The following is a 24,976-nucleotide window of genomic DNA, read 5'->3' on the forward strand; positions in this document are numbered from 1 at the left end:
TTAAAATAATTACAAAATGACCTGTAAAATAAATCCTAACCTAAGTTACAAATACACCTAACACTACACTATCAATAAATTAATTAAATAAATTACCTACAATTAGCTAAACTAAAATACAATAAAATAAAATAAACTATAATACCAAAAAAACAAACACAAAATTACAGAAAATTAAAAAAATACAATAAGTTTAAACTAATTACACGTAATCTAAGCCCCCTAATAAAATAAAAAAGCCCCCAAAAATAATAAAATACCCTACCCTATTCTAAATTACAAAGTAATCAGCTCTTTTACCAGCCCTTAAAAGGGCTTTTTGCAGGGCATTGTCCCAAAGTAATCAGCTCTTTTACCTGTAAAAAAAATACAACCCCCCCCAACATTAGAACCCACCACCCACATACCCCTACTCTAACCCACCCAAACCCCCCTTAATAAAACCTAACACTAACCCCCTGAAGATCTCCCTACCTTGAGTCGTCTTCACCCAGCTGAGCCGAATTCTTCATCCAAGCGGAGCAAGAAGAGGTCCTCCATCCGGCAGAAGTCTTCATCCAAGCGGGGCAAGAAGAGGTCCTCCATCCGGTAGAAGTCTTCATCCAAGCGGCGTCTTCTATCTTCATCCATCCGGAGCGGAGCCATCTTCCATCCAGCCGACGTGGAGCCATCCTCTTCAACCGACGGACTAACGACGAATGATGGTTTCTTTAAGGGACGTCATCCAAGATGGCGTCACTCGAATTCCGATTGGTTGATAGGATTCTGATTGGAACAGCCAATAGAATGCGAGGTCAATCCGATTGGCTGATTGTATCAGCCAATCGGATTGAACTTCAATCTGATTGGCTGATTGAATCAGCCAATCAGATTTTTCCTACCTTAATTCCGATTGGCTGATAGAATCCTATCAGCCAATCGGAATTCGAGGGACGCGATCTTGGATGACGTCCCTTAAAGGAATCATCATTCGTCGTTAGTCCGTTGGTTGAAGAGGATGGCTCCGCGTCGGCTGGATGGAAGATGGCTCCGCTCCGGATGGATGAAGATAGAAGACGCCGCTTGGACTTCTACCGGATGGAGGACCTCTTCTTGCCCCGCTTGGATGAAGACTTCTACCGGATGGAGGACCTATTTTTGCCCCGATTGGATGAAGACTTCTACTGGATGGAGGACCGCTTGGATGAAGAATTCGGCTCGGCTGGGTGAAGACGACTCAAGGTAGGGAGATCTTCAGGGGGTTAGTGTTAGGTTTTTTTAAGGGGGGTTTGGGTGGGTTAGAGTAGGGGTATGTGGGTGGTGGGTTTTAATGTTGGGGGGGTTGTATTTTTTTTACAGGTAAAAGAGCTGATTACTTTGGGGCAATGCCCCGCAAAAAGCCCTTTTAAGGGCTGGTAAAAGAGCTGATTACTTTATAATTTAGAATAGGGTAGGGCATTTTATTATTATTTTTTTATTATTATTTTATTAGGGGGCTTAGATTAGGTGTAATTAGTTTAAACTTCTTGTATTTTTTTTATTTTCTGTAATTTACTGTTTGTTTTTTTGGTATTATAGTTTAGTATATTTAATTGTATTTTAGTTTAGCTAATTTTAAGGGCTGGTAAAAGAGCTGATTACTTTGTAATTTAGAATAGGGTAGGGTATTTTATTATTTTTGGGGGCTTTTTTATTTTATTAGGGGGCTTAGATTACGTGTAATTAGTTTAAACTTATTGTATTTTTTAAATTTTCTGTAATTTTGTGTTTGTTTTTTTGGTATTATAGTTTATTTTATTTTATTGTATTTTAGTTTAGCTAATTGTAGGTAATTTATTTAATTAATTTATTGATAGTGTAGTGTTAGGTGTATTTGTAACTTAGGTTAGGATTTATTTTACAGGTCATTTTGTAATTATTTTAACTAGGTAGCTATTCAATAGTTATTAACTATTTAATAGCTATTGTACCTAGTTAAAATAAATACAAAGTTGCCTGTAAAATAAATTTAAATCCTAAAATAGCTACAATGTAACTATTAGTTATATTGTAGCTATATTAGGGTTTATTTTATAGGTAAGTATTTCGTTTTAAATAGGATTAATTTATTTAATTATAGTAAAATTATTTATTTAAATTTAATTTATATTTAAGTTAGGGGGGTGTTAGGGTTAGGGTTAGACTTAGGTTTAGAGGTTAATAACTTTATTATAGTAGAGTCGACGTTGGGGGCGTGAGATTAGGGGTTAATAATTGTAGGTAGGTGGCGGCGATGTTAGGGAGGGCAGATTAGGGGTTAATACAATTTATTATAGTGTTTGCGAGGCGGGAGTGCGGCGGTTTAGGGGTTAATACATTTATTATAGTGGCGGCAAGGTCCGGTCGGCAGATTAGGGGTTAATAAGTGTAGGTAGGTGGCGGCGACGTTGGGGGGGCAGATTAGGGGGTAATAAATATAATATAGGTGTCAGCGATGTTAGGGGCAGTAGATTAGGGGTTCATAGCGATAATGTAGGTTGCGGCGGTGTCCGGAGCGGCAGATTAGGGGTTAATAATAAAATGTAGGTGTCAGTAATAGCGGGGGCGGCAGATTAGGGGTTAATAAGTGTAAGGTTAGGGGTGTTTAGACTCTGGGTTCATGTTAGGGTGTTAGGTGCAGACTTAAAGAGTGTTTACCCATAGGAAACAATGGGGCTGCGTTAGGAGCTGAACGCTGCTTTTTTGCAGGTGTTAGGTTTTTTTCAGCCAGCTCAGCCCCATTGTTTCCTATGGGGATATCGTGCACGAGCAAGTTTTTCCAGCTTACCGCTACCGTAAGCAGCGCTGGTATTGAGGGTTGAAGTGGAGCTAAATTATGCTCAACGCTCCCTTTTATGAGGCTAACACAGCCATTCAGACAACTCTAAATACCAGCATTGTCTTAAGGGTGCGCTGGAAAAAAAAGGAGCGTTAGCACCGCAGGTCTTTACCGACAAAACTCTAAATCTAGGCGCTAGTGAAGTATTTCTAACATGTATTTGTTGCTGAGTAGGAAAAGTATAACCAGACAAAAATTACATCCCTTGAATGTTGTGTTGAGTATCATCTAGTTATAGTTTACATTATTTAAAAGCTTTCATTATAATTTATATGTTATATATGCTTCAATCTCTAGATCGTTATAATAATTTTGGATAAAGTTAATTATTTCAGTAGTGATTGGCAAGTACTTTGAAATGGGAACATTTCTGTAGTTTTATGAGACAAAGTTGTTTGCTTCATATTTGTCAGAAAGACAGTTACCATTTAAAGGCATATTTTGGCCCATCTATACTAACAATGCAGAACAGTAGCAAAATAAAGTATTTGTGTGTTATGATTTGTTTTATAACAAAGCAAATTAGTCCTTCTTAAAACTCAATTCATTAAAGGGACAGAACAACTCCAAAACAATTACTTTATACTAACTTTATGACAGTGATTAACCTTGCTGTCTGTGGACTAAAGCCCAAATTGGTTCCTCCAAATAAGGCAATAGGTGGGTGGTGGGTAGAGTTTGGCTGTTGAAATATTACTGCAATAAAAAGAATGTTTAATAATTTGTTTAAAAATGTTAAAGGGACAGTTTACCCAAAACCTTCTCTCCTTTAATTTATTACAAGTTATCCATTTTACCTGCTGGAGTGTATTAAATTGTTCACAAATAGCTCCTTAGCCTTTATATTGGCATTTGAAATAGCTGATTTAACCTGTAGTATCCCTACCTATACTGAAGTTTCTATACCTAGTTATAGGCTATTGACAAACTATGCACACACAGCTAGCAGAAGAAATTACACTCCCAGTGGGAGGTGGAAGAGCTAGCACAATATGTACTTCCTGATTCTAAAAATAATCTATTTTATTTTTACACCAAGGGGCATATTTATTAATGTGCGAGCAGATATGATACAAAGTAGCATATCATGTCAGCTGCACATCGATAAATGCCGACAGCATTTATTTATCATTGCACCAGTAGTTCTTGTGAACTGCTGGTCCAATGCCGCCCCCTGCAGATTGGCCGCTAGCAGGAGGTGTCAATCAACCCGATCGTATTTGATCGGGTTGATTTCTGTCCATGACCTCAGAGCAGTTGGACAAGTTATGGAGCAGCGGTCTTTAGGTGCTTGATAACTATGCCCCCAAGGCTAGAATAAGTATCATTGTCTAATCATTATTGCTATTATTAAGAAATAGTAAACTATTACACAGTTTTTCAAAAGAATGGATAGCTTAGAGGCTAGTGTAGCAGATACCTATAGGCAGTGTCTTTGATTCAAGCTCTATGGAATATATTATTTTTATAGCCATGCATCAACCTCTATTCACTCCAAATACATGCATGGATCAGCATGACAAAACTTTTAGAGCACATAGGTTGTTGTTTTTTTGCTTACAAAGTTCCTGGTCCAAATAATTAAATATCTGTAAGACCTGTAACAGATGATTGCAAGACATTATGCAGCAAAAGATGTTAAGCACATTTATTTATATAAAGGCTTAAAAATAAAAGAAAAGGCACAAAACTTGCATTGATGCCTGGGTTAACTCTTAAATGTAAAGAGGAAGGAAAATTCCCTTCTTTAAATACTGATTTAGTGGATATTTTTACATTTAGTAAAGACTATCTCTGGCAAGCAGATGCAATTTTTGCAGCCCACATCTGGAATGATATCTTATTGAGCAATTCCACTACCCTTAGCCTGACCTGGTGACCTCCTTAGAATCTAATGCAAAGATAATTGGTAGTTATTTCAACTTAAAAAGAAAAAAGTACAACCATTTTTATAATGAAGGAAAATGTTGGAGACTTACTGAGGTTACATATGATGAGACCTAGGAAAGTCAAGTCCTTCATTTTGGGTTAGTTGTTTTCCTTCAGTAGAGTATTACTTGGTATTCAGTGCTGATTATATAAATTATACCAGATTTTGTCTTGTCAAGAGATCCCTGTTGTACTTCTTCAAAAGAGATTTGTCTGAGATACTGAGGCTGAACTGTCATATTTGAGGGGAACAGATTGTTCTAATAGAAACATTCATCCTTGTGAATATAATCAAATTAAATATAAACACCAATATTTATTCTTTACACTGAGATTATTTACACTGATAATTACCTCACCCTATATTCTATCTTTCTGTCTTCTACAGAATGTTATAATCATTAAAGGAACATTGTACTGTAAAATGTTATCTCCTTTAATTTGTTCCAAATTATCCTTTTCTCCTTCTGGAGTGAATTAAATTGTTTACAAGTAGTTAATTTACCTTTATTTTGGCACATGCAACAGCTGATAGCTGAAATAAGTAATAAAATGCTCATTTTCAATTGTTATCTCTAAGTATTGGGCTTTGGTATACCATCAGTGATAAGGTAAGGAAGCACGTGCGTATAGAAAGTGAAAAAATAAGGAGATCTGATTTCCTCTCAAGATCTGCCCATTTTAATGGACTGTGGCGTCATAAAACAAAACCAGCTATTTAAAGGGATAGTCAAGTCAAAATTAAAATTCCATGATTCAGATAGAGCAGGCAATTTTAAGCAACTTTCTAATTTACTCCTATTATCATTTTTTTTGTTCTCTATTTCTTTGTTCTTTGTTCTTTATTTGAAAAAGCAAGAATGTAAGCTTAGGAGCCAGAACATTTTTAGTTCAACACCTGGGTAGCGCTTGCTGATTGGTGTCTAAATGTAGCAAAAATGGTCCGGCTCCTAAGCTTACATTATTGCTTTTTCAAATAAAGATACCAATAGAACAAAGAAAAATTGATAATATGAGTAAATTAGAAAGTTGCAGACATCCCAACTCTCCCTGAAATTCAGGGAGTCTCCCTGATTGTAAAAGCGACTCCCTGATGCCAGCAAATGGAATGCAATCTTCCATGATCCGATGTGGCCCAAATCCGGAAAAGTGTTTCTTTAAGGAATGCCTTTAGTTGCTGAGATGTTATAGAACCCTTAAAGCATGCATCAGTAACCAATAAGCCCCCACTGATTTCTGATTTTAATAAAATAAAACACAAATACTACCTTATTTACTGCATGTAATTAAACTTCGTATTCTAAAATATTTATGCATTCAACAAGCGTACGATCACTGGAGAATAGGTTTGTTGTATGTGGTTGTGCAATAAAGCTACTTTATTAATGTGACTTTAGTGGGAAGTTAGTTACTTTAATGATAAATCTCTATCTTATTTAGGGTTTCAAGGTGTCCAATATATAACTGGGGGGGGTGGCGGCGCAGTAGCGGGTGAAGCCACCTCCCTGAAATGAGTTTTTGCAGGTTGGGATGTCTGAAGTTGCTTAACATTACATACTCTATCTGAATCACTAAAGTTTAATTTTGACTAGACTATCCTTTTAATATATAAAACCAAAATTTAAAAGTACAATTTCTTATACATTTATACATTTATTGCTGGTATAACAAATTACTGGAAACACATAAAGATTAAACCAATTTTACAGTACATTGTCCCTTTAAGAAAGCTTGTGTTTATCATGAAAAAGTGGGAATACGGCATGTGTACATGTTTTTCAGTAGAATAAGCAACATTTACAATCTAAACACACATCAAAATACTAATTAAAAGACAAACTGGTTACAATGTGACCATCATTTATACAGTTATAAACCTCATAAAATTCATTTGTTAAAGGGAAAGGAAACCCCAAAGTTTTATTTTATGATTTGGATAGAACATACAATCTTTAACAACTTTCCAATTTACTTCCATTATCGAATTTGCTTTGTTCTCTTGTTATCCTTTGCTTAAGGAACAGCATCGCACTACTAGCAGCAAGATGAACACATCTAGTTAGCCAATTATAAGAGACAAATGTGTGCAGGCACCAATCAGCAGCTAGCTCCCACTAGTGTAGGATATGTGTGTATTATTTTTCAACAAGGGATACCAAGAGAACAAATCACTTTTGAAAATAGAATTGAATTTAAAAGTGTCTTAAATTTACACGCTCTATCTGAATCATGCAAGTTTAATTTTTACTTTCCTGACCCTTTAATGAAACTTGACAGTGCATCAATATTTTTCACTAGAAAGTTACTGTGTTTCAGATACCAAATAATCCCTTCTAGTAGTTTTGTAGAAACGTGTATATCAGCGAGCCCAACTGTTTCACATAAGTTTCATAAGACAAACGTCAAAGGTAATTTATTTAACAAGAATAAAAACCTATAGACATCTATAGACTCCACAGCCTTGTCATGGAAATATATATAGCTAATGAAGGTTTGCAGAAAGCAGGGATGGTAAATAGTAAAGGTTATTGTTGGCATTGGGTGGAATTTTTCTACTATTTTTTCCTGATTTTCATATTGAAATCTACATTTTGTTCTGGGTAGAGCAAAAGATGTAAAGAAAAGCTGCTGGCTTGTAAAGTTATGACTTTTAACACCTTTTTAATTTGTGAGTGATTCATTAATAATTGAAGATACAATGCTCCGGCTAGCACTGCAATTGCATAGAGTGAAACAGAGGGATCTGTTATTGTTGCAAATGGAGAGAAATAAATATAAAGTAATTAAAGGAAGTCTGTTTGGCCACTGATTTGTAAATATGGGATTTGTCGACACACACATATATAAAAACTTAGTGCCAGATTACAAGTGGAGTGCTAAATATTGTTTTCATGAAAGCAATATTTGCGCTCCACTGTGTAATACCAGTGTACGCTAACGTGCGCTGGTATTGCAAGTTAACAGCAATGCGAATGCGAGCTCACGTTTGTATTACTAGGAAGCATTGCACACACAAGAGCGTGCTACAATAGGCTCTAATGGAGCCTTGCTCTGATGGTGTCACAGATGGCATCAGAGCCTAAGCACAGCGAAGGGGGTAAGTAGCGCAGTGATGGGCAGCAAATATAAATATATATGTATATGAATATATACATATATATTTATGTGTTAATGTGTGTATATACACATATTAACACACATTGGATCTATGGTTAATTTTCTGAGCACTAATTGCTACCACAAGCTTGCGGTAGCAATAACCAGCCGCTCGTAATGGCTGGATAATTATTGTGCACCCGCAAACATGCAAATTTTCCTGTTGGCGGATGCGCGATAATTTAGCGCTCCACTTGTAACCTAGCCCTTATTGTTTACTAAAGTTCATTCTATGCTACTAGGGAAAAAATCCAAATTTTAGTGCTTCTGCAGGAATAATACACTCAAATAATATTGTTCTCTCTCTCTCTGTTTCCCTATTTTTATATTTTAAATTATAAGTCCATTAAAACAGTTTATATCACTCACGTGAAAAATCAAGAAGTATGTGCATTAGAAGTGTATGATTAAAAGTTTATTACGTTCCCATTGAAATTAGCAAGAAATGCATATTTAGTCCACATCTAATGCTGCTATATTAATACTCAATGACCAATAGGGAGAATTCCAACAGCACTACTGGGAAAGAAAGGCACCAGAAAACACAAGTCTTACAAGAAAGATCTGTTTTATTCAGCACATGAAAAATAAAACATTCAATGCAATATCCATTTAGAGATGGGTGGCTATTACGGCCTAGATGAAAAAATAGCTTTTGTGCCTTCTTGGTAATAGCAGTTAATAGACAGGAAGAAAAAAATAGCAAGTGCATTATAACAGAACTATTATAACAGAACTCTAACACGTGTTGACTAATGGTAAATCTGACATTGCGCTGAACAACATTTAAAATGTCATCCTATGTTAAGTAATGTTATGCTTATAGTTATCTTTATTTGTAATGCACCAACTGATTCTGCAGCACTATACTGCGGTACAATAAATTATGACCAGAAAGGGAAGACAGAAGGCTTACAGGGTCCTGCTCCCTATGAGGTTTTAATCTAACTGCTAGCTGGAGACAAAAGGTGGTGTTATGTGCTTTATTTACTATATTTTACTACATAGTGTATCATATGTGGAGCGTCAAATGTCTTTAACACCAAACACTGATCTTTAAAAACATGAAGATCCAATACATTCTGCTAAAGGGACCAAGTGGAGCACTTCTTGACCATAGCTACTAAAGCTGAGTGGATATAAATGTAACCCTGATAAAACTGTGAAGGAAAAACACAATGATAATATAGCCCAGTTTGAAGTGGGAGTGTTGAGAAATAAGTATGTGTACTTGAAATGAAGAGGGTGTAGTGTGTGTACTTGATAGTAAATGAGACTGTTGTCTAGTGTACTTAGTGTGAAGTGAGTCATGTTTGATAGTTGTTATATTTGTTAATAGATGGGTGTAAATAGTGTGTAGCGGGTGTGAATTTGGTGTAATTATCTTAAAGTGAGTGCATTCAATTTATGGTGTGTGTGTGTTGTGATGATTCAACTGGCCTAAAACTAGTTGGAAATATAGTACAGAGTGCATGGGTGCTTCCGGTTTGATGTGGGTATATTTGGTTTACAATCAGACAACTTGGTTTGAAGTGGGTTCAGCTGAAGAGACTGTATGGGGTGTGAATTGAATACATCTGGTGTAAAATTAGAGCAGCTGGTGTGAAGTGAGAGCACCTGGTCTTGCTTTCATGTTGGCTTTTTACCTTCCTCATCATACTGCATCCCCTTCAGAGCAGCCTTACAGATGGAAGAAGAAACACTACAATTGCGTAGATATCTCATTAATTGTTATATTTCTTCTCTTTCCGTACCAGTATACCTGTAATAAGAGTTTGCTTTTAAGCCTTTTAATTATATTATTGTTAGATCCGCAGTACGGATCCTATAGTTCACACTATGCAATCTTTACTATTTAAAAAAACAAAAAACAAATGCAGCACTCTAACATGGAGTCAAAAGGTCTGTAAGAGAGGAAATCACCAACAGCTCATTCAGGCTTTTAGATTTAGTGTGAAAGCAATGGCCAGGGAAATATCAGAGGAACATAAATGGAATAAGGCATAAGGACTGTACAGCTGACTCTTTGAGACGCTTTGTGTCTGTCAGGGTTAATGTCTTTGCAGCACGCTGGAAGTGAGATGGAAATGTGAGTAAACGCTTCGTCTGAGGTGTCCGGAGATCTGTGTATAAAACTTGCAGGCAATGAATAATGAATGTCTGCTGAGACAAGACTACCGTCTCATCTGTCTCATCTGGTACAAGGAGAAATTCAGTGACTTGTTAGAGCTTATAAAATGGCTTTGTTTGTCTTTTTTCTATATTTTTCAACAAGGGTCTCACATCTATCATTTAAGAGCCGCTCACGTCTTTATTTCTTAGAATGCGGCATCATATTTCTTAATTAGAAAAATAAAATAATGATACAAGGTTCATACAATTGGTTTGTTTTTTCCTTGGCTTAGCTTCTTACCTCAGCCTTACTTGCTGGCTTTTAATAATGTTTGCTAATTTCATCACTGGTGAAGGTTCTCTAGCTAGATATAATCACCGTAGAAAGTACATATTGTAATGGACTGCACTCTCAGACTGGAGTGCATACCATATTCTAGGCAATACTCGTGTGAATATCCCATGACACAGACAGCTAACCATAGAGCAGACTGCTTGCAAACTGCACTAGGAATTAGTACACAGTACAAAAAAAGTATATTAATAGAGGCAGTATAGAAATACTGTCATGAATACAGGTCTGTCAGGGTTTTGTAGCCCCACCCCCCTGTTAATCCTGCCACTTTCTATACACTGTTATTATCCAGATTCACAAGTGCTAGTTGGGACATCTAAAACTTGCTCTCATGACCACAAACTGCCCCAGATAATCCAGTCATGCACACAGGCAGCACTGACACTACCACCAGCAGTGTGTCCAACTCTGCCGGCTGACAGTCCTCTTACCATCAAGTCATGACAACAAACCTCACTGACTCTACTGCCCCAGTTCCAGTCCCCATAAGTGAAATGTTGAGAGAAATGCAGATAGTATTTCCTTCTTAATATGAGGAGAGTCCACGGCTTCATTCCTTACTTGTGGGAATACAGAACCTGGCCACCAGGAGGAGGCAAAGACACCCCAGCAAAAGGCTTAAATACCTCTCCCACTTCCCTCATACCCCAGTCATTCTTTGCCTTTTGCAACAGAAGGTTAGCAGAGAGGTGTCATAAAATTTCGGAGTAGTTCCTTATGGAGGGTAGTACTCTTCGCGATGGGACTGGAGTATTAAGTAGTCTTTTCAGCCTCTCAGTGAGAGCATTGATGAAAGTTAGAGTCTGGAGATGCAGAGCGAGTCTTTCTGCGAACCCATCCAGACTCATATTAACAGCTCCTTAAGCAATCAGTTGATGAGTTTCGCTGCCTGCTTTCTTCACTCAAGTCCATGTCAGAAGCGCTGCTACAATCTTTCAAACTTGAAGGACTGTATCATTGTTCCACGGCATAGATTCCGGTAAGATCGTTTCATTATTTTACACATATGTATAACGATAGAAGACAGGGTCACAGTGGGATAAATTTATCTTTATGGAATCATGGGTTAATATCTCCTGAAGGGAACAGTAGGGGACTTTAATCATATTTATTAGGTGTAAGAACATTTGGGCTCTTAGGCTGCTACAGAACGTACAGGTTATTTTCTTTTTGGGAGCTGCGCAGTTTCTTTATATGAAGATGGCGCGCTTTTTCCTTAGCAGGGCCAGGTCCTGCATGAGCACCATGTGACCGGGAGTGGTCATGTTTTTTTCCTGCTTATGATTCCTGACCGGGTGTCTGTGGAGAGGAGCATCTTCTCTATCTGTCTGGGTCATAGGAGGTGGTGAGTGCCCCAGCCATTGGGGATATAAGGTGTCAGTTGTTTTTCCTTTTCTATAATTTGATATAGACAAGTTATGGAGGATTCTGTTAGTTTAGAGGGGGGTCCCTCCGATACAGAATTTGATACCTGTGTATATTGTGAGGAGGCCCGGGTAATCCAGCCCTCTCAATTATGTTCCATATGCCGCAATAGGGTGTTCTCATCAACCAGTGTTGAGATGTTAGAGGCCACTGAGACATCCGCCTCTGAGGATTCTTCGTCCAGTGAGGTGTGTTCCCTAGATTCTGTTCCTAAATATGCAGTTTTCCCGAGTTCCAATCCTCCTTTGCCTGTAAGGGGTTTGTTTCCATCAGAGGTTACTACACAGTTCTGCATGGCCATCTCCGTGACCTTAGCGAGGTTACCTATTCCTTCTACACGTAAGTGAAGGAGTAATTCAGGCTCACCTGCCCCTGGACATTTGTGTAAAATAATGATTGTGTCCGATCAGTCCTCTGGGGATGCGGTTCCCTCTGAGACCTCAGAGGGAGAACCTCCAGGGTCGGAGTCTGCTGACCTGGGTCCTCCGACTGCGAAAGGGCTTGGCATTTAGATTTAGATTGGCACGTCTGTGTTTATTCCTGAGAGAGGTTTTGGCGATGTTAGAGGTTCCCAGTACTGATCCGTCAGTTGAATCTTAGTCCTTTAAATCTGATATTGATCTTATCTAGAAGAGGGGTGGGGGTGGAATCCTATTCCTTGTCGTCTTATTTTACTTTTTGTTTTATGTTATTTAAAATCCCAGTTCTGAGCTCTATGGGGGATTGTGTCGTATGACAGGCAGGACCTGTTATTGATTGCACGCTCAGGGTGTTTGCCTGGTTTCATTTACTTTACTATTCCGGTCCGGATATTTTTTTGTTTTCTTTAAGAGCACTGGGTTGTTATAGAAACTCTTCTTACAAAGATGTTTCGTCACATGGGATTTTTGATTCTATCGACTTGGTCAAGATTGTTGGAGACTTCCGGTGGAAGCTTATAGATCTCTGTTTGGGGTGATAGATTCCCTGATGATTCCGAGAAAATTTTAAGCCTCAGAGCTTAATTTCTTTATTTTGATTATTTAGTTGTTCTAGCCTTGCTGGAACTTAAGAAGTTTAGTTTTTTCCTTTTAACGGCATATATGTTGTATCCTAGATGACAGGCAGGACCTGTTGTGGATACTAGTTGGGGTTGCTCCTTCTTTATATACAAGATCCATCTATCCTAGTTAACAGGCTGGACCTATTTGGGTATTATTTGAGGTGGGTACTTGATACTGGATAATATGGATCTTGTCCTAGAGGCCGGAACTAAGTTTCTGCCAGGATATTGTCTCCTCAGAGAAGAGAAGTTTTTCAAGTGACCTTTGGAGTAATTGTCCCGGTATCTTTCGCACTGTGGGAATTATTTTCCTCCACTGTTGGTGAATACCCTAGTTGGGGGGTGGTCTTCCCGTCCTAGTTCTTCTTTTGTTGGAGAATGTATGGTTCTCCCTTCCTTTTGTTAGAAGGAAGGATGTCTTTCCTGATTCATCTTTTTTGAGTTAATCTGGTTCTTAGGAATTGTATCTTATGGTAATCCTTGTTCTGATCCTAGGTTTCCTTCTTAGGAAAACTTGCGTGGGCTAATGAGCCTTTTTTTTCAGCGCTCCCTTAAGCCAACCCTGGTATTACGAGTTTTCTGAATGGCTGCGTTAGCCTCAGAAAAGTGAGCGCTGAGTCAAATTTAGCTCCACTTCAACCCTCAATACCAGTGTTGCTTACGACAGCGGTAAGCTGGAAAAATGTGCTTGTGCACGGTTTCCCCATAGGATGCAATGGGGCTGAGCTGGCTGTAAAAAAAAACTAACACCTGTAAAAAAGCAGCGTTCAGCTCCTAACGCATCCCCATTGTTTCCATAGGGGTAACACTTTCTAAGTCAACACCTAACACCCTAACATGAACCCCGAGTCTAAACACCCCTAATCTTACACTTATTAACCCCTAATCTGCCGCCCCCACTATCGCTGACACCTGCATTATACTATTAACCCCTAATCTGCCGCTCCGGACACCGCCGCCACCTACATTATCCTTATGAACCCCTAATCTGCAGCCCCCAACATCGCCGACACATATATTATATTTATTAACCCCTAATCTGCCCCCCCAACATTGCCGCCACCTACCTACACTTATTAACCCCTAATCTGTTGACTGGACATCGCCGCCACTATAATAAATGTATTAACCCCTAAACCACCGCAATCCCGCCTCGCAAACACTATAATAAATTGTATTAACCCCTAATCTGCCCCCCCCAACGTCGCTGCCACCTACCTACAATTATTAACCCCTAATCTGCCGCCCCCAACATCGCCGCTACTATAATAAAGTTATTAACCCCTAAACCTAAGTCTAACCCCAAAACCCCCCTAAATTAAATATAATTTTAAATAAAACGAAATAAATTTACTCTAATTAAATAAATTATTCCTATTTAAAAATAAATACTTACCTATAAAATAAACCCTAATATAGCTACAATATAACTATTAGTTACATTGTAGCTATTTTAGGTTTTTTATTTATTTTACAGGCAACTTTATATTTATTTTAACTAGGTACAATAGCTATTAAATAGTTAATAACTATTTAATAGCTACCTAGTTAAAATAATTACAAAACTACCTGTAAAATAAATCCTAACCTAAGTTACAAATACACCTAACACTACACTATCAATAAATTAATTAAATAAATTAACTACCATGATCTAAACTAAAATACAATTAAATTAACTAAGCTATAGTACAAAGTTTGGGTGTTAGTGTATTTTGTAGCACTGTAGTTAAGAGCTTTATTTTCCGGCGTTAGCCCATAAAACTCTTAACAACTGACTTTTTCATGCGGTTGAAGTCTTGACAGGAGAGGGTCTACCGCTCACTTCTTCCAAGACTCATAATACCAGCGTTAGGCAAATCCCATTAAAAAGATAGGATACGCAATTGACGTAAGGGGATTTGCGGTAGCCAAAAGTCGCGGAAGAAAAGTGAGCGGTACACCTGTACCTGCCATACTCGTAATACCAGCGTTAGATAAAAAGCAGCATTAGGACCCATTAACGCTGCTTTTTAAGGCTAACGCAGAACTCGTAATCTAGGCAATTGTTTTATTCAGGATTTTACATATTTGGGAGATTTTTCAGGCTGTGGTGCCCTCAGAACAGGGTCCACATCTCTTTTTATCCTCCCGTTTTTCATTCAGTGTCCTCTAGAGCTTGGGTATATCTTTCCCACAAGTAAGGAATGAAGCCATGGACTCTCCTCATATTAAGAAGGAAAACATAAATTATGCTAACCATATAATTTCCTTTCCTTCTGTATGAGGAGAGTCCACGGCCCCCGTCCGAATTCTACGGGGGGCAGACATAAATTTGGGTTTATTCTTCTGGCACCGTTTATACCCTGATATTCCTCCTGCTGTTCCTTGTTCCCTTGGCAGAATGACTGGAGGATGAGGGAAGTGGGGGAGGTATTTAAGACTTTGGCTGGGGTGTCTTTGCCTCCTCCTAATGGCCAGGTTCTGTATTCCCACAAGCAAGGAATGAAGCCGTGGACTCTCCTCATACAGAAGGAAAGGAAATTATCTGGTAAGCAAAATTTATGTTTTTGTGTCTTTCATAAAAAGCAATCTTTGCCACTATTACATTTATATTATCACAATGCTTCTAGCAGTAAATAAATTGACCCCACAATTTTGTTTGTGCGCAAGTCACAACTGCTTTAAGAATGTTGTGTTCATTATTGCAACAGAACTAAGATCTTGCCTTGTGCTGGTTATTTAGTTTAAAAGTGACAAGTGAGAGAAGCTATGTTTTCCTGTTAGTATTTGCTATATTATTATTAAAGTTTCAATCCACTAAAAAATAATAAATAAATAAAAGTGAATGGTCTAGAGTTTGTTTTGGGATCAAATGTTTGATTTCTACAGGGAATATTGCACACAGAATGCAGACTATTTGGAATTTGTTAAAATGGGATTTAACCCATTAATTCCTAATCGTGCACTGTGGTACAGCTATCCCCTAATCTTACTCATTCTGCTTCATGCGTCTGTTGGAGTTAAACTGTAAACATCTGTGCCCCAGATGCTGATAATGGAATTCACATTAGTGACATAATCCTGCTTTCTGATCTGTGGCAGTGACAAAATCTACTGTAACCAGTCAAGGAGGGGTACTAATGACCCCAGACTGTATTTTACATGGATATACACAATGGCAGATGAAGCTTCTCAGTATGCCATGGTCGAGTGGTGACAGGGACAGAAGAGCTATAAATAAGCATATTTACATCTAACTCAAGGCTGTATATATCAGCAAACAAATTAGAGCTAATCTGATTTAGTTATTGCACACTAAAAAAAGCTCAGAATCAGAGAGATTGTGTGTGTGTTTATATATGTGTGTGTAAATGTGAGTATGTATGTATGTGTGCGTGTGTATATGTGTGCGTGTGTATATGTGTATGTATGCGAGTGTGTGTGTTTGTGTGTGGATATGTGTGTGTATGTATGTGTGCATCGGTATATGTTTGTGTATATGTGTGCATCTGTATATGTGTGCGTGTGTATATGTGTATATGTGTGCATGTGTATATGTGTGCGTGTGTATATGTGTATGTATGCGAGTGTGTGTGTTTGTGTGTGTATGTATGTGTGCATCGGTATATGTTTGTGTATATGTGTGCATCTGTATATGTGTGCGTGTGTATATGTGTATATGTGTGCATGTGTATATGTGTGCGTGTGTATATGTGTATGTATGCGAGTGTGTGTGTTTGTGTATGTATGTGTGCATCGGTATATGTTTGTGTATATGTGTGCGTGTGTATATGTGTGCATGTGTATATGTGTGCGTGTGTATATGTGTGCGTGTGTATATGTATGTATGTGTGTGTATGTGTGTGTGTATATGTGTGTGTATGTGTGTATGTATGTGTGTGTGTTTATGTATGTGAGTGTATGTATGTTTGTGTGTGTATGTGTGCTTGTGTGTATATGTGTGTATGTGCCTGTGTATGTATGTATGTGTATGTATGTGTGTGTGTGTGTGTGTGTATGTATGTGTGTATGTATGTGTGTATGTATGTGTGTGTGTATGTATGTTTGTGTGTGTATGTGTGCTTGTGTGTATATGTGTGCGTGTGTATATGTGTGTGTATATGTGTGTGCGTTTGTATATGTGTGCGTGTGTATATGTGTGTGTGTATATGTGTGTGTATGTATGTGTGTGTGCGTATGTGTGTTTGTGTGTATATGGTTTTTGTATATGTGTGCGTGTGTATTTGTGTGCCTGTCTATATGTGTGTGTGTGTATATGTGTGTGTATGTGCGTAGGGCTACACATCTGAGAATCTCAATTAGTCTACTAGTTCTGGATGACTAACAGATTGCAGTAGCCAAATAAAAAAGTGGACTTTTTACCTCTCTTTAACATTGAGTGGACTAGTAACTTTTTCTCTCTGGACTAGAAACCTTTGTCTTCTAGCTAATGAACTATATATATGTTTATCGCTACCTACAGCCACACAATGCTTGCTTTCAAACAAATGAAATACACACAAGGGTGCACTTGCCCTATGTAATTTCCCGAGACACAAACAAAACATGGAAATATACTGTACTGGACTGGACTGAGTACACATCCTATATCACTATAAAACTCACAGCCCTGGTTTATGTATTGTGTGGCTGTAGGTAGTGACCAGGGAAGATGCAGCTGTCACTAACGAACCAGGTTAGAGACAATAATTCACACTCACAGCCTCAGTACTGACACTTTACCATATTCTGTTACACTCTCCCAACCCTCATTTGCCACACACTTCACCCACTCTCAGTTTACCCTGCCTTATAACAGACTTATTTCCCTTACCTTTCATGTCCATTATCTCTCCCTTAGATTGTAAGCTTGAGAGCCTTTCTACCTGCAGGACACTTTCACCTAGATTTAGAGTTCTGCGTTAGCCATCAAAAGCAGCGTTAAGGGCTCCTAACGCTGCTTTTGGCCGCCCGCTGGTATTTAGAGTCAGGCAGGTACAGGTCTACCGCTCACTTCCCTACCGCGATTCCAGGCTACCGCAGATCCCCTTACGCCAATTGCGTATCCTATCTTTTCAATGGGATCTGCCTAACGCTGGTATTTGGAGTCTTGGGAGAAGTGAGCGGTAGACCCTCTACCGACAAGACTCCAACCGCAAAAAATAAATCACTAGTTAAAAGCTTAATGGGCTAACGCCGGAATATAAAGCTCTTAACTACTGTGCTCTAAAGTACACTAACACCCATAAATTACCTATGTACCCCTAAACCGAGGCCCCCCCCACATCGCCGCCACTCTAATAAATTTTTTTAACCTCTAATCTGCCGACCGGACACCGCCGCCACCTACAGTATCCCTATGAACCCCTAATCTGCTGCCCCTAACATCGCCGACTCCTATATTATATTTATTAACCCCTAATCTGCCGACCGGACCTCGCTGCCACTATAATAAATGTATTAACCCCTAAATCACCGCACTCCCGCCTTGCAAACACTATAATAAATTGTATTAACCCCTAATCTGCCCTCCCTAACATCGCCGCCACTTACCTACAATTATTAACCCCTAATCTGCCGCCCGCCCGCACCGTCACCGCTACTATAATAAATTTATTAACCCCTAAACCTAACTCTAACCCTAACCCTAACCCCCCCTAACATAAATATAATTTAAATTAAATGAAATAATATTCCTAAAATTAACTAAATTAATCCTATTTAAAACTAAATACTTACCTATAAAATAAACCCTAATATAGCTACAATATAACTAATAGTTACATTGTAGCTATTTTAGGATTTATATTTATTTTACAGGCAACTTTGTATTTATTGTAACTAGGTACAATAGCTATTAAATAGTTAATAACTTTTTAATAGCTACCTAGTTAAAATAACTAAAAAATTACCTGTAAAATAAATCCTATCCTAAGTTACAATTAAACCTAACACTACACTATCATTACATTAATTAAATAAATTAACTACAATTACATAAAATAAAATACAATAAAATAAACTATTCTAAAAAACAAAAACAAACAAACACTAAATTACAAAAAATAAAAAAGAATTACAAGCAGTTTAAACTAATTACACCTAATCTAAGCCCCCTAATAAAATAAAAAAGCCCCCCCAAATAAAAAATTCCCTACCCTATTCTAAAATACAAAAGTAATCAGCTCTTTTACCAGCCCTTAAAAGGACTTTTTGCGGGGCCTTGCCCCAAAGTAATCAGCTGTTTTGCATGAATATAAAAATACAATACCCCCCAACATTACAACCCACCACCCACATAACCCTACTCTAACCCACCCAAACCCCCCTTAAAAAAACTATTGCTAACCCCCTGAAGATCTCCCTACCTTGAGTCGTCTTCACTCAGCCGAGCCGAATTCTTCATCCAAGGTTCGCAGAGGAGGTCCATCATCCGGTAGAAGTCTTCATCCAAGCGGGGCAAGAAGAGGTCCTCCATCAGGTAGAGCCATCTTCAAAGTAGCCGACACGGAGCCATCCTCTTCTACGACGGACTAACGGCGAATTAAAGTTCCTTTAAGGGACGTCATCCAAGATGGCGTCCCTTCAATTCCGATTGGCTGATAAAATTCTATCAGCTAATCGGAATTAAGCCAATCAGTTCCAATCAGCCAATAGAATGCGAGTTCAATACAATTGGCTGATTGGATCAGCCAATCGGATTGAATTTCAATCTGATTGGCTGATTGCATCAGCCAATCAGATTTTTTTCTACCTTAATTCCGATTGGCTGATAGAATTCTATCAGCCAATCGGAATTGAAGGGACGTCATTTTGGATGATGTCCCTTAAAGGAACCTTCATTCGTCGTTAGTCCGTCGGTAGAAGAGGATGGCTCTACGTCGGCTCCTTTGAAGATGGCTCCACTCCGGATGGATGAAGATTGAAGACGCCGTCTGGATGAACACTTCTACTGGATGGAGGACCTCTTCTTGCCCCGCTTGGATGAAGACTTCTACCGGATCAAGGACCTCCTCTGCGCACCTTGGATGAAGAATTCGGCTCGGCTGAGTGAAGACGACTCAAGGTAGGGAGATCTTCAGGGGGTTAGCAATAGGGTTTTTTTAAGGGGGATTTGGGTGGGTTAGAGTAGGGGTATGTGGGTGGTGGATTGTAATGTTGGGGGGGGTATTGTATTTTTATATTCATGCAAAACAGCTGATTACTTTGGGGCAAGGCCCCGCAAAAAGTCCTTTTAAGGGCTGGTAAAAGAGCTGATTACTTTTGTATTTTAGAATAGGGTAGGGAATTTTTTATTTTGGGGGGCTTTTTTATTTTATTAGGGGGCTTAGATTAGGTGTAATTAGTTTAAACTGCTTGTAATTCTTTTTTATTTTTTGTAATTTAGTGTTTTTTTTTGTATTATAGAATAGTTTATTTTATTGTATTTTATTTTATGTAATTGTAGGTAATTTATTTAATTAATGCAATGATAGTGTAGTGTTAGGTTTAATTGTAACTTAGGTTAGGATTTATTTTACAGGTAATTTTGTAGTTATTTTAACTAGGTAGCTATTAAATAGTTATTAACTATTTAATAGCTATTGTACCTAGTTAAAATAAATACAAAGTTGCCTGTAAAATAAATATAAATCTTAAAATAGCTACAATGTAACTATTAGTTATATTGTAGCTATACTAGGGTTTATTTTATAGGTAAGTATTTAGTTTTAAATAGGAATAATTTAGTTAATTTTAGGAATATTATTTTGTTTAATTTAAATTATATTTATGTTAGGGGGTGTTAGGGTTAGGGTTAGAGTTAGGTTTAGGGGTTAATACATTTATTATAGTAGCGACGATGGTGCAGGCGGCAGATTAGGGTTAATAATTGTAGGTAAGTGGCGGCGATGTTAGGGAGGGCAGATTAGGGGTTAATACAATTTATTACAATGTTTGCGAGGCGGGAGTGCGGTGGTTTAGGGGTTAATACATTTATTATCGTGGCGGCGAGGTCCGGTCGGCAGATTAGGGGTTAATAAGTGTAGGTAAGGTAGCGGCGACGTTGGGGGGGCAGATTAGGGGTTAATAAATATAATATAGGGGTCGGCGGTGTTAGGGGCAGCAGATTAGGGGTTCATAGGGATAATGTAGGTTGTGGGGGTGTCCGGAGCGGAAGATTAGGGGTTAATAATAATATGCAGGTGTCAGCGATAGTGGGGGCGGCAGATTAGAGGTTAATACGTGTAAGGTAGGGGTGTTTAGACTCGGGGTTCATGTTAGGGTGTTAGGTGCAGACTTAGATAGTGTTTCCCCATAGGAAACAATGGGGCTGCGTTAGGAGCTGAACGCTGCTTTTTTGCAGGTGTTAGGTTTTTTTTCAGCCAGCTCAGCCCCATTGTTTCCTATGGGGATATCGTGCACAAGCACATTTTTTTCCAGCTTACCGCTACCGTAAGCAACGCTGGTATTCAGGGTTGAAGTGGAGCTAAGTTAGGCTCAACGCACCCTTTTTTGAGCCTAACGCAGCCCCTCAGACAACTTTAAAAACCAGCGTTGTTGGAAGGGTGCGCTGGAAAAAAAAAGCAGCGTTAGCTACGCGGGTCTTTACCGACAAAACTCTAAATGTAGGCGTTTGTATTTAAAGTGAACTACTTCTGATTGTGCTCAAGGGCAGGGCATTCCTCTCCTTTTGTATAACTCATTATTGCACCTACAACTGTAATGTACCCCATTACTGTACCTGTTTGTTTGTGTATGTAATGCATCCTTGTAATGTTTTACTATTACTTGTATGGCGCTGCGTAATCTGCTGGCGCTTTATAAATACCTGATAATAATAATAGTAATAAAGGAAGAGACCTTGATGTGGTCCTGGGATTAAATTGTTTGGCCAAATGCTCTAACGCTTCCATTTCCGCTTTTAACTCATTAATGACCAGTGCCACACCATGTATGGTGCTGATCATTAGCCCTTAAGGACCGGTGCCGTACCCTGTCCTGTGCCTCTTTCTGTCCCAATCTCGCTAACAGTGGCAAGATCACACTATTTATGCATGCCACACGAGTGGGGCACTCTGTGTCCTTCTCTGCATAGGGTAGTGGTGGTGCCAATCATTGGTGCTCTGGGAGGGTCAGAAGGGAGGCAGGTTGGCGGCTCAACACTGGAGGGAGCAGGAGGGAGGGGGCGGGAACAGGCTTGACAACTACACTGCAGAAAGATGTCTCCACTGACAGCGGGAGGCAGTGAGGGAGGAGAAAATTGTTATTAGAGGGGAGAAAGGGGACATAGAAAAGGATTGTTTGGAGGGGATATATAGAGAGGTTAAGGGTGGCCGGAACACTACAGAAAAAAAAGTTTAAAAAAAATCAAAACAGAAAGCTGCTGGTACCTAAGATTGCAGACACTTGTTAAAGAGGGAGGGTTAGAGAGCTGTTTGGGAGGGATCAGGGAGGTGGGAGGGTAAAGGGGTAATCCTACACTGCAGAAAAAGCATTTTAATAAAAATTAATTAGAAAGAAACCCCCCACTAAATCTTCACATTGGCAGGCTCCCAGTACTTAAGATGGTGGTGGCCAGTGGGGGGTGAGGGAGGGAAGAGAGCTGTTTAGAAGAGATCAGGTAGGGAAAAAGTGTGGGAGGTATAGGTGGTAGGGTAATCTCTACACTAAAGGTAAACTTAAATGGACAGTCTTCTCCAGAATTGTTATTGTTTAAAAAGATAGATAAATGCACCCTGGATTACAGGATGGAAGGAGGGGAGGGGTGACCCTTCTGTGGGCCCGTGAAAAGTAAGGGGTCAAACTTAGGTGAAGAGATGGAGAGTAGGAGGTTTGATAAGGGGGGTGGCAACAGGAAGTGGCAGCAGTTAGTGGTTAACATAAGGGTAGAAGGAATTTTACTACTTACCAGGATGGATGTTCAGGCTTTGCTGAGAAGGGCAGCAGAGTTGGCAGAGCATAGAGGCGCAGAGTGGATCCAGGCATGTCTGAAGGAAGGAGAGGAGCAGAATGGAGCTGGAGACCCAGGAGCGGAGGCAGCACCGAGGAGAGTCAGGCCGGTTAGGAGATCACGCCCCCCTGAGAGGCTCACTCTGGAATGGCGGGAGGTCAGGAGGCCCATCCGGGAAGCTGCCAGGAGCAGCAGTGGAGGCGACAGTAGGAAGGTGGCTCAGGCAGGTGGAGTTCAGGCGGACAGAGGGAGGATGCAGTTCCGGAGCAGCCAGAGAGGTACGCGCGCTGATGCCCGCAGGGATGACGTCATCAGGGATGGACCGGAGCAGGTACGGTGGCTGGGAGGAGGAGGCCTAATGCTGCATCAGTGGCCCAGCCATTGTCGGGAGCCAGGAGGGAGCAGGGAGCAGGGAGGCAAGAGCGGTCATGCCAGGGGGGTCCTCAGTGGAGGGCCCTCTGGCTCCGGAGGAGGCCATGGTAGCTGGGAGGAGCAGAGACGGCAGGGGGGCCTTGGAAGTGATAGCACTGATAACCTCAGGTCCGAAGCAAGGTGAGTCAGGGTAGGGGAAGCAGGAGGTAACAGTGGAGGGGGCAGGGATAGGCAGCGGACGTTAGCGCAGGCCCAAAAAATGAGGAGACAGGGCCATGGGGCAGAGCTGTTGGTAGCTGCACCTGGTCTTATTGCCTCAGGGGATAGAGTAGGCAGCAGGATTAGAGGAGCAGATGAGAGCACAAATAGGGCAGGGGTTGCCCAAGATAGGGACACAGGGAGGGTGTATGGCACTAAAAAGGCAGCCAGTGGGGCAAGAGTCAAGGGATTTAGGGGCAAGGTAGGCACAGGAGGTAGAGATGCACTGAAGTTGATAGCAGAAGAGGGAGTTCCTGAAGGGCCTGGGTTTGGATATTGCTTTGAGACTGAAGATATTGAGTGTGATGTTGCTGATGTATTGTGCTGATGTATTGTGCTTCTCTTCAGGTGTTTGGGAGGTACCCCTAACTCTGCAAGGGATGCTAATTCAACTACTGCAGTGCTGGACCCAGACGGTGGTTCATTATGGGTGAACACAGCCTACAGCGATCTGGAGGAGGACAACCCTGGAGAGGGTACATCGGCAGGACCAGACATGGCGAGCTAGGTAGGAACTTGGTTGCATTGGCACACTTACTGCACACTTTATCACCTGTCAGGGGCACAGGGGAAAGGGGGCTGGATAGGACAGGTGCAGGGACCAGGCAGGAAGTTAGAGAGGGGTTAAGGGGTGGACGTGGTTTGAGGGGCAGAAATCTGATGCCTTTGCTTCAACAGGCAAGATGTACAGGGTCTACAGGTCAGACTGGATGGTCACGGCCTAGAGAGCGGTCTAGGTCGCCAGTTAGGGAGAGGAGAAGGCAGGACGAGCATACATTGCCCACTTGGGGGTGGTTGGAGAGGTATGGGGACAGGAACAGGTGAGGGAGGTCCCAATCCCCACGTTACCGGAGATCAGCAAGGCAGGAGAGTCCACGTGCAGGCCAGGAGTCTCAAAGAAGGGGTAGCGCGGCAGTGCCCACTCCATTGAAGACAGCGGGAGGCCAGAACAATGCACAAATGGAAGGGAGCATGACACCTCCTCAGCAAGGTGAGGTGTCTGTTAATATGGCTGTATGCAGTGTGCCTGTGGGTATGAGTGGCAAAGGGCTTACAGGAATGGTGGTAACGGGGCTGCAGGATCTTCTTCAGCTAGTGGCGAGGCAATCTGGGACAGCAATCGGAGCAGCAGGGTCCGTAGTGGAGACCACGTGGGTTCCGCCAGCGGCCAGTGGGGGGGTTGCAAGCATACCAGGCCCAGTGAACACAACTGTAGCGGTTGTGGGGCCTTCAAAGAAAACAACGGCACAGGCTGGGGGGAACCTCAAGGTGTCTGAACAGGCATTTAGACGTCCCTGTTTGTGTTCCATCGGGCCATTGGGGATTCATCTAGCTGTAGAGGTTAAGGAATCTGGAAGAGGGAGTACCTGGAATTGTTTTCATTCCTTCCTTTAGATCAAGTTTGGGAGGTGAAGGAGGATGCTAAGGGGGATCAGACAAAAAAAAAGAGGAGGACGAAAGGAAAAAACGTTATAGGAAGTTACCCAAAACATTTGGCAACTGGTCCAAAGCATTTTGTATAATGGCTAGCGTTATTTGCGAAAAGTTACCGGAGCAGGGAGCTTCTTTTTTTTGCTA

Source organism: Bombina bombina, chromosome 1, assembly GCF_027579735.1.
Source record: "Bombina bombina isolate aBomBom1 chromosome 1, aBomBom1.pri, whole genome shotgun sequence".
Lineage (NCBI taxonomy): Eukaryota > Metazoa > Chordata > Amphibia > Anura > Bombinatoridae > Bombina > Bombina bombina.